This window comes from Pseudorca crassidens, chromosome 4 (genome assembly GCF_039906515.1).
Source record: "Pseudorca crassidens isolate mPseCra1 chromosome 4, mPseCra1.hap1, whole genome shotgun sequence".
In the NCBI taxonomy this organism is placed as follows: Eukaryota; Metazoa; Chordata; class Mammalia; order Artiodactyla; family Delphinidae; genus Pseudorca; species Pseudorca crassidens.
In genome coordinates, this window is record NC_090299.1 from 119,188,911 (window position 1) to 119,199,816 (window position 10,906).

Genomic DNA, 10,906 nt, shown 5'->3' on the forward strand with positions numbered 1-10,906 from the left:
CCAATAATTAAAGGAAAATTTGCTGCTTTGACAAACTGAATTACAGCTTCAGTAGTTCCTACTCAGTAAAGGTACATGAAACTTCCAAGAATTTACTGTGACTTACAAAAAAAGGTGTTTCTTAGCATTAGCATGTTTAGATACAATTGTTATTTGTTATCAGAATCTGCTTGTTAAATACTACTGTCATTTCCCTGGTCTAAAAACAACATTTTCACTGCACTGTATATTTTGAAAGATGTTTCTATTTTAGAGTCTGTTTTATTGAGAAGGCATTCTACTGAGGCTTCACTACCAATAATCATTTCCTTGTCTGAACTGGACCACTTAATTTATTACAGTCACAATAGTTTAAAGGTCTAGTATAAACAGTTTTTTTTAAAAAAAAGGACTTGAAGTTTACCTAAATATGTGAATTGCATTTGCAAACTCTTAAGAGGAGCCCCTATTATTATTTTTACTTGAGAATGTCATAGAAGTCACAGGGTTGTACTCAGATAACAGATGATAATTACTTGAATAAAAACATGAAGCCTACTAAAAAATTAATTTACCAATAATTTGTTTCCAAGTGTCAAAAGATGAGATATTTCCCACTCAATATATGAAATAAAGCAAAAAACACAAAGCTAAATAATAATTCTTACTTCAGGGAGAGCCATGCTGGTCAGGCATAGTCCCTCTGAGTAGAGCACATTGCTAATCTTACATAGAGCTTGCGAGGAAGTGTGGCGTTCGGTGGCTGGTGGACTTGCAGAGGCTTGCAAAATCTTGTTCACTAAGGGAAGCTGTTGTTGATTTATTACACTGACTTAAAATGAATGCTAAAGAACTGTCATTTATTGAGTAAGCAGATTTGAAATTGGTCTGATGACTAATTGTTACCATGGCTATACAAGAATCAGTCTTCTCTTTGGAGTTTGGCAACTTCCTTTTATTTTTACAAAATAAGCACATAAACCAACATATGCATATATATACTAAGGATATACTACTCATGTGGTTTTATAACATTTCAAGAAATTTCAATTAAAAAACAAACACTGTCAGTGTTAAGGATAAACACCATCTGTCTTATATTAATCATTCAATCAGTCATCACATGTAATATTGCAGGTTCTGGAAATTCAAAGATGAATATGAAAAGCAACAACAAAGTGCTTTACAGCAGTACTAGCAGTACTATTCAAAATGGATCTGGTCCACAAACGTTTTTTTTTTTTTAAACAGGTCTGCAGTGAGGCAGTACAAAAATGGAGTGTCTAGAAACTCTGATAGCAAAGCTATATTTGAAAGTAATTTTATGTCTGTTGAATTTCATAAAAAATTGAAGTTTGAATTTTGTGTGTCCTTTTTTTCATTTCATTTTTCCAGTAATTTATTTTTGTTGTCTTTACCAAAGTATTAGTTCATAGACTAGTTTTTCACTACAGCGTCTGAAAAGCACTACTTTATGAGACACAAGCAAGGCAAGTAGCCACAATAGGTGAGGCTGTATTATGTTTTGCTACTAAGATACATGCAAAAATAACATGTATTACACCAAGAAAGTATCCACATTAAAATTTGAGGAATGGTGTTGTTAGTGGCCTAGACGAAAATCCCTCAGAAGATGATACAGCACACTTAAGAAAGGCTGCATCATCAATCCTCTAGATGGATGAGATTATAATGAATGGAAAAACAAGGGACTCATTAAAATGCTTCAAGAGTCAGATCCTAAATGTGAAGAAATTTAGGAATACCTTAACCAATCTCTCTCTTGTATTTTTCTTTTTCTTTTTTTTTTTTTTGCGGTACGCGGGCTTCTCACTGTTGTGGCCTCTCCCGTTGCGGAGCACAGGCTCCGGACGCGCAGGCCCAGCGGCCATGGCTCACGGGCCCAGCCGCGGCTGTGGGATCCTCCCGGACCGGGGCACGAACCCGTGTCCCCTGCATCGGCAGGCAGACTCCCAACCACTGCGCCACCAGGGAAGCCCTGTATTTTTCTTTTTTAAAAAAAAAATGTATGCAAAAGCATAATCTAATTTTTTAAAGTAATCTGTCCCCCCAAAAGATGAATAAGACATGACATAATTCCCAACATTAAGGAGCTTGAATCATCTAGACGGGACACAAACAGGTGATAATAATAATGTGGTAAAGGCAATAGTAGAGAAATATGCTGGATAATATGGGAGAGCCTAAACTAGCCTTGGTGATCAAGAGGGCTGCCCATTGAATGCAATAGCTCACATGTACTCAAAGTTGCCATTCCACTTTATCCAACTATAACCAAGTTTCATACATTCTCCTCCCTAAATTTTTCTCATATTGTTGGCCTTGCTTCTCCAGCCACACCACTTTAGTCACAGGCCCCATCATCTCACAGTTATTATTATAGCCTCCCCACAGCCTCTTCTCTCCCCAATACATTCTTCTTACTGCTGCCAGTTATCACTCCCAAATTCAAATCTCAACACATCACCTCAATGCTTAAAAACTTCCACGGATAATGTAACGGTAAGTAGAAGAAACTAGGTACAAACTGTATGATCTGTATTTTATAGATGTATATGTGATAGGTTTCTAACTTGAACTGCTGTTTACAATCAATTAATGAAACAATTCCAAAGCCTCTATTTTTTACAGAGAAATTTGTGAAGGAAAATAAGGAAATATAAGTTTAAAGCTGGCTGCAGAACTTTAAGGCATGGGCTATACAAAGTGTAATCCCAAAGCTCTTCAAATTCTAAGAAAGAAAGAGAAATGACTAAATGTTTACTCTTATTATAGCTAGCATTCTGTTTTAACTAGGTTAAATATTCCTATATATTATAAACATTTTATAATACTTTAGAGTCCCTTATATAATGATTATATGGTACACTTGTTGATTTTATAGGACTTAAGAAGTAGCACGGTATAGGAGAAAAAACAGTGAGTTAGGTATCAGAATTGGATTTTAACTACTGCATTATTGGGAAGTTACCTAATCTCTCATGTCTCAATTTCTTCATTTATAAAAGAACAGCATTGGTCTAGGTCAGGGGTCAACAATCTTTTTCTGTAAAGGGCCAGACAGTAAATATTTCAGGCTTTATGTGTCACTGAGACTGTCCCAACTACTCAACTATGCCATTGTGGTAGGAAAGCACCCATAGATAATAAAGTAATGAGTGTGGTTGTGTTCCAATAAAACTTTACAAAACCAGAAGCAAGCTGGGTTTGGCCTACAAGACCATAGATCTGGGAAATTGCTGTTTACAGTCTTCCCTTGATATCCTGGGGGATTAGTTCCAGGACACGGCACTTCGTACCAAAATGCAATGATGCTCAAGTCCCTTATATAAAATGGCATGGTATTTGCATATAACCTATGTACATCCTCCTCTCATATACTTTAAATCCTCTCTGGATTAATTATAATACCTAATACAATGTAAATGCTATGTAAATAGTTGCCAGTGCACAGCTAATTCAAGTTTTGCTTTTTGGAACTTTCTGGAATTTTTTTCTTGAATATTTTCGATCTGAGTTTCCTTGAATCTGCATATATGGAATCTGCAGATTCAGAGGGCCTATTGTACTTCTAGTTCTAAACTATGAGAGTACTTTTTTCCTATTTAAAATTATTGAAACTGTTGCCTTTCTTTTTAGAGAAATCTATAGTCATATTTAACACAAGGCACATAAACTAGTGGTTAATAGCAGACTTTAGAGCCAGTTTTGAGAGTCTCTGCTAGTTGTGTAACCTTGGGCAAGTCACTTAAAATCACTCTGAGCCTCAGCTTTCTGTAAGACTGTTGGGAAGGATAAATGAAGTAGTATAAGTAAAGTACTTAGCCCTGTGTCTAGTTCACAGCAAGCATTCAATAAATGGACATTATTACTTTTACAAATTATGTGATCCTCAGCCCTTGGTGAGGAACACAATCCTTCAATCAACGTTTTTTCCAGCAAAGAAACAAAATATGCTATATAGTGATCTACATTCAGATTCATTTTTCACTATAGCAAAAGATGAGAACTGGCTATATTACTCTAAGTCTTTTTTTTAAAAAAATAAACAGTCAGCATTAGTTGAGTGCTTACTATCTACTTTGTATGTATGACTTTGGTTAAGTTATATAACCTTTTATCAGCCTCAGTTTCTTTACCTGTAAAAATGAGGAAAGTTACAGTACAAATTTCATAATCCATAAAACTGTTATAAGGACTGAGTTAATAAATTGTCTGGCACAGAAGTTATACAAGTAACTGCTATTATTTGAGTTAGATATTTCACATTTATTCATTCCACTCCTCAGGACAACTCAAAGAGGTATTATTCCTATATTTACAGTTGTAGACAATAAGGCTCACGGAAGTTAAGAAACCTACCCAAGGTCACACAGCTATAAGTGGCAATGCCCAAGACTCAACACAGGCTTGCGTGACTATACAGCCAAAACTTTTAACACTAGGCCAAAGATGGCACTAACTGTCTTTGTACAGGGAGTGTAACTACATCTTTGTATGGTATGTATAGATTTTAAGAATTAAATATGGATGTTAATAATATTCTCCCCATACAGAAAATTTTTGAATTTTTTTTAAAGTTCAAGAGTAAGAGAACACACATAAAATCACAGATTTTTTAAAAATTGAAGTATAGTTGATTTACAATGTTGTGTTTGTTTCAGGTGAACAGCAAAGTGATTCACTTATACGTATTTTTTCAGATTCTTTTCCCTTATAAAATCACTGATCTTCTCAACATGACAGTATTTCCATAGATAAAATTTTTGCTGAAATGATTCCTGTTTTCTGTATCCAATTAATTTAACTCAAACTTTCATTATTAAAGAAATACACAATCCTCTGCATTAAAATAACTAAAGATGCAACACAGTGACTTTTATATATATGTGTGTGTGTATACAGATATACACACACTATGCAAATGCTGACATTCATCTCTAACTGATCTTCAAGATCCATATAGACCTCTCAGACTACTTTTATAAAGTGCAAATCTAGAGAGCTGAACATAGTTCTGCTACTTTATAAATCCCCAAGTATTTATTTAGAACCTTGAACTTTGAAAAGCATTCAGCTATCAAATGAAAATACCAATATCCAAGGGGAAAAGAGGGGCTTCCCTGGTGGCGCAGTGGTTGAGAGTTCGCCTGCCGATGCAGGGGACACGGGTTCGTGCCCCGGTCCGGGAAGATCCCACGTGCCGCGGAGCGGCTAGGCCCGTGAGCCATGGCCGCTGAGCCTGCGCGTCCGGAGCCTGTGCTCTGCAACGGGAGAGGCCACAGCAGTGAGACGCCCACATACGGCAAAAAAATAAAAAAATAAAAAAAGGGGGGGGAATAAAAGAAAAAAACTCAAAAAAGAGGGGGACTTCCCTGGTGGTCCAGTGGTAAAGAATCTGCCTTCCAATGCAAGGGACGTGGGTTCGATCCCTGGTCAGGGAACTAAGATCCCACATGCCACGGGGCAACTAAGCCTGCAGGCCACAACTGCTGAGTTCATGCACCTCAATGAGAGAGCCCACCTGCCGCAAACTACAGAGCCCACGCGCCCTGAAGCCCGCACACCACAACTACAGAAGAGAGAACCCGCACGCCTCAATGGAAGATCCCGCACGCCTCAACGAACATCCTGCGTGCCTCAACTAAGACCCGACGCAGCCAAATAAACAAATTAATTAATTAATTAATAATTTTTTAAAAAGACATTACTCCACTGGATACACTCATTCATAAGTTTGTATACCATCACTTCATCCACCTCATACTCTTCAGACCTTGTGACTGCTACTGGTAACTGATCCAGAAACAGAAGTTCGCTTCACACTGTAAAGCCTTATAGCCCAGCAATCTACCACTAACAAAGAAAATAGGGCAGTCTGATATAGCTTACTTCCAAACTCTATTACAGGAATGAACTCAAACTTAGAACACTAACCTACTTCTGAAATTCCCAAAATGCAAACAAGATTAATTTTAAATGTCATAATTAAAATCACAAATTAAAATTTAATCTACATAAGCTGACTGTAAATTTCACATTCTTTCCAAACTAGCAATGCTGAATGTTAAAATGATCATCAATTAGAATTCAATATAACTTCACATTCCGTGTTATATAAAAAGAAATATTACAACATAAATATACTATGTAAGTATCATCATCTAGTTTGGAAGAGAAAATGCTTAGTTTTCTTTAGCATCTGGTGTTTTGTTGAGAAAAGAAAAAAGTCCAAATTTTAGAATAAACAAACCAAATTATCTTTTAGCATTTCAAAATCATATTCTAACATGCTGGATTGTATCAGGGTGACATTCTTTGCCATGCATTTTAACGCCCATCAAGCCTGGAGGGGTAGGAGGAGGAGTGGACATTATCTGCCTAACAATAATGGATCAATCAGTGGTGTGCGCTCCAGGTATAAGCAGCAGCACTCTTATTGGTATGAACATAATATATCAAAAATATCAAGCTCTATTTCTAGAAGAAAAACAGGCACTCACGGTGCTTCAAAAATTATCTGTATACACATACACAAACACAAAATTCTGTTCACTTTCCTTTATCAAAAAAAAATTTTAAAAATAATCTGCAAAATATCTAGTAAAGAAACCTCCTTAGATAACTGAAGCTAATGCTTCAGTTCAGTTAAAAAGGGCCGTGAACTCCTTTTAAACATACATTGAAAGCTGTGGGTCTTCTCCCCAGAAAAACACAAATTTACACAGAATTCAGACTCTTGGAAGACCATTTATGGACACATCCACAGATCCAGGTTAAGAACCACAGACAAAGTAGAAATTTTCTCAAGGTCCCTTTGACCCTCTTCCATAATTTTACCTCTGACTCACAAGAACCAACTAAATTATTCATAACCAGACAATGAACTCTCTTGTACAGCCAACCCTTAAAAAAAGAAGTTTGACAGTACTTACATAAGCAGTATTCAACAGAAAATAAACTACACTGGCAACATTTTGAAATATAGCATGTGACTAATGATACTGATAAATATGATAGTGCATTACAGTTTATAAAATGACTTCACATTATAAAAATGAATATTTTTACCCCCTTTTACAGCTAAGGAAATAGAGGTTCAGAAAATAACTTGACAGAGTCACAGAGCCAACAACTGAAGAGCTGGTATTGTAATCCAGAGTTGCCTAGCTCCAGAACTGAGCTCAATATGTTATTATATCCTGATGCTTCCACAAGAGCCCCTCACACAAAGAAAATACATTTTTTTAAAAAAAGCCTAATGGGTCACATTTTAGTGTAGTTGTATCTTGAATACTGACATCAATTTTTTTTAAAAAGTATATTTCAAATGTTCCATTTCCTCTTGCTTCATTGGTTTACATAAAACATGTTTTTCAGAAAAGTGAAGAAACTCTCAAGCTAATGAGTTTCAGGACTGAAAAATATGACATTTTCTTATTCTACGAAGCATTTCTTCTCCCTCAACTCTTTAGTTCTTAATACACAAAAATAAATGACTCTTTGTTGAAAATTCAAATATAAGAAACCAGTTTAAATATCCAATGTTTTAAAACACAAAAGCTATTTGAAATTAATTTTTAGGAGGTTCAAAATAGCCCCTTTAATCTTTTCAAAATGACAAACCCATTTTCAGTTCTCTACAACTCTAAAAGAGTTCTTGATTTTTTGAAAAAGGGTCATTTGTCTAATCCCACAGAATGTACAACACCAAGAGTGAACCTTCATGTAAACTCTGGACTTTGGGTGATGATGTATCAATGCAGGTTCATCGAGTGTAACAAGTGTACCATTCTGGTGTGGGGATTTTGTTAGGGGAGACTGTGCATACATGGGGCAAGGCAGGGGGCATATGAGGGTAGGGGGTATATGAAATCTGCACCTCCCACTTAAATTTGCTACGGGGCTTCCCTGGTAGCGCAGTGGTTGAGAGTCCGCTTGCCGATGCAGGGGACACGGGTTCGTGCCCCGGTCCGGGAAGATCCCACATGCCGCGGGGCGGCTAGGCCCGTGAGCCATGCCCGGTGAGCCTGCACGTCCGGAGCCTGTGCTCCACAACGGGAGAGGCCACAACAGTGAGAGGCCCGCGTACCGCAAAAAAAAAAAAAAAAAAAAAAAAAAAAAAAATTTGCTATGAACCTAAAACTGCTCTAAATATAAACTATTTTGATAAATGGTGGGGGGGGGGGTCTAATTTATCTGCTTCACTTTCTTCTTAACAAATGAGGAAATAGTATTTTTTAAAATTGCCCTCACTGGCTGTGAATTAAATTTCCTGCCAGGATACAGAATGTGCAATTATTACAGAATATATTACCATCTTAGAAAATAATAGTAATCTTATCAAATGCTGAAAGAATTAACAGCTTTAACTGTTAACATGATGAAGCTAAATGCAATAGAGTATGCTATCTTAAGATTTCTTTTGATATTTATACTCTTCGTATCTTAAGGGCGCTATACAAAGTGACTGAAAGTTTGAAGTAGGTCATGGGTTGACTGACAAACTAAAGTGGGTGCCCCTAGGAAGGAGAAGGAAAAGCAGCAGCCAATGAAAAAAGCCACCGCCAAGTAGAGAGAGCCTCTGCTTACCCAAGTCTACCCTCTGGCAGGATCAAGACTCGAGGGAGGTGGAGGAAAAGGATTTCCTCATAGAATGAAAATGAAGAACACCAAGGGTCAGCAAGTATCAACCTACACAGGAAAAAAAACAATGCAAAGAAAACAAAGAAAAAAAACGTGCAACGAGCAGATAAAATACCTGTGTCGAACCAGTTTCTTTCAAGAACTTTCTCCCAAAGTGGTAACATTAGCATAAGGTAAAGGGCCAAACGTAGTTATGCTATTAATGCAGATTAGAAGGAATACTGAGAAAAGTTCAATTTTCTACAAAAAGTCATCCGATCCAACACTGCCAAGTGCGAAAACATATAAAAAGCTTTTCAAACGCAGGCACCCAAACGCTAGGACAGTGCGAATCCAGTAAAGGACCAGCCCTGGGCTAGAAAACTCGAGCGAAGTAGATAAATCGCCTCCCGCAGGAAACCAGCAAGCTAAGCCCAGAACTGAGAGAAAGGAGGAGAGAGCAGGCATCCGTGACTGTAAAACAACTCCATTGAGCAGCTGCGTGTTTTGAAAGAGGCTGCAGTTTCTGGTGTCTCACCGGGAGGCACTCTTCGATCCGGTCTCCACCCCCGCGGATGGTCCACCGGGCGCGGGCTGCAAGCCCCCAGCACCAGGCAGTCCGATCCTCAGCGAGCCCCGCGGACCGGCCAGTCCCGACGGGCCACGAACCCCTCAGGCGGGCCAGTCCCAGAGGGGCGGCTAACCCTCCGGGAGGGCAGCAAGCCCCCGCAGCGAGCATCCAGGACAGCGGTTAACCCCCGGCGGGCCGCGCGTCCGGCGCCGCAGAGCCCGGAGTCAGCCTGCCTGCCCCACCCCCACAGGCCGCGGGTCCCAGGGGTGTAGGGCCGCCCTCCCCGGACCCCGAACCCGTGCCCGCCGCACCGCACTGCTCATGCCCGGGACCCCCGAGAACCACCTGCTTGCCCCTCTCTTCTTCGAAAGACCCAGACGAGCGAGCCAGGGGGCCGCTGGCGAGAATGACAGAGTCAGAGACTGGGGTTTCCCTCGGGGAACGCGACCCCGTGAGAGCCACAGAAACAGTGCAGCGGTTTAATGGGCCCAAACCCTATCAGCTGTGGAGTTTGGGTTACTGCGCGCAGGGCTGGAGTTTCCCCGCGCCGCAGGCACGAGCCCGGGCGGCGCTACGATCTGGGGTAGGGAGGACTTGGCAGGAGGGGACAGCACCGCACAAAGGAAGAGGGAAGTGAGGCGGAACGAGCGTCCAGTTACCTCAGTCCTCTGCTCGTCCCTCCGCTTGGTTCCTCCCGGCCTCGCCAAGGATACAGCCGCGCTATCAGGTTCCCGCAGCCCCGAGCGGCGCCTTACCAGCCCCAAGCGAGAACCCGACGGACGCGCGCTCTGTTGCGCGGCCTCGCCGAGCCCAGCCAGTGCCTGGCGTCCTCTCGCCCGCGCCTGCGCACAGCACTCTGGGAAGTGTGGTTTCCAATTACCTCCTCCGGTGGTCCGCCCCCGCCCCACGTGCTCTCCGAGCCCAGCTCCGCTTGGGTAGCTGGAGTTTTCACCCGACTGGGAGCGTTATCCTGCCGGATGCTGACGGGCCAGGGCCTAGCGGACGTCCCCAAAACACATTTTTAGATAGGCCATGGCATAAATACCTGTGGAGTTACCCGTTTCTTCACTTCTGTGGCAGTACTATAAGTCCCCTCCTGATAATGGTGAGGGTTCTTAGGGTTTATGTCTCTAAAAAAAAAAAAAAAAGGGAAAAAAAGGCTTCTACTTTTATTACTTTCAGTTTCTCCACAGGCTCTACAAAGGATACATAAAACAGCTGGTGTTTATAAGCACATAACCACAGTTTATAAGCCCACGGAAGCCGTTGATTGACCTAAGCACTCGCTGCTAACAACCATTGCAAGTAAAAATGATGTTGAAATAAACTGATTTTTCGATAAAGTCAATGAAATGTAGGAGGAGGGGGATAATGAGAGAGCAAAGAAAAAACTTTGAAGAAGGATATTCCCCAAAATGTGTCTTTTGTTAGAGCAACCTCTAGCTTTCACAACCCTAGGAATCTGTTTCAGAATAAATTCGATCCTAGGTACATTTATAAATATTAACACACAGGTTTGGATTGATTTTGCTAGAAAAGAGTTTTTTTTTTTAACATTAGCATCTTATGTAAAAACCCCAAAATGACTTTGAATTTTCGTTTCTAGGGGAAAAAAATCACTTTTATTTTTTTAAATAGCAGAAATAGAAATAAATCTTAATACTTCAGAATATTTCTCTTCAGAACATTATATTTTTCAAATTTAATGTA

The 10,906-nt window shown here is 39.9% G+C and overlaps 1 protein-coding gene across 7 annotated transcripts in view; it reads right to left on the reverse strand.

Moving 5' to 3' along the window:
• KLHL8 (kelch like family member 8) overlaps positions 1-10,036 on the reverse strand; it is a 56,295-nt gene extending 46,259 nt beyond the window's left edge. For 4 of the 7 annotated variants that reach the window (XM_067736560.1, XM_067736561.1, XM_067736554.1 and 1 more), the window contains exons 1-2: positions 9,856-10,036; positions 8,593-8,694 (exon numbers count right to left, since the gene is read on the reverse strand). The gene's annotated coding sequence lies outside the window, so the exon portion shown is untranslated. Of the gene's footprint in view, positions 1-8,592; positions 8,695-9,541; positions 9,830-9,855 lie in introns of those variants that run through there. The other 3 variants (XM_067736559.1, XM_067736555.1, XM_067736557.1) reach the window with 2 other exon arrangements.
• Between the last annotated feature and the right edge of the window lie 870 nt (positions 10,037-10,906).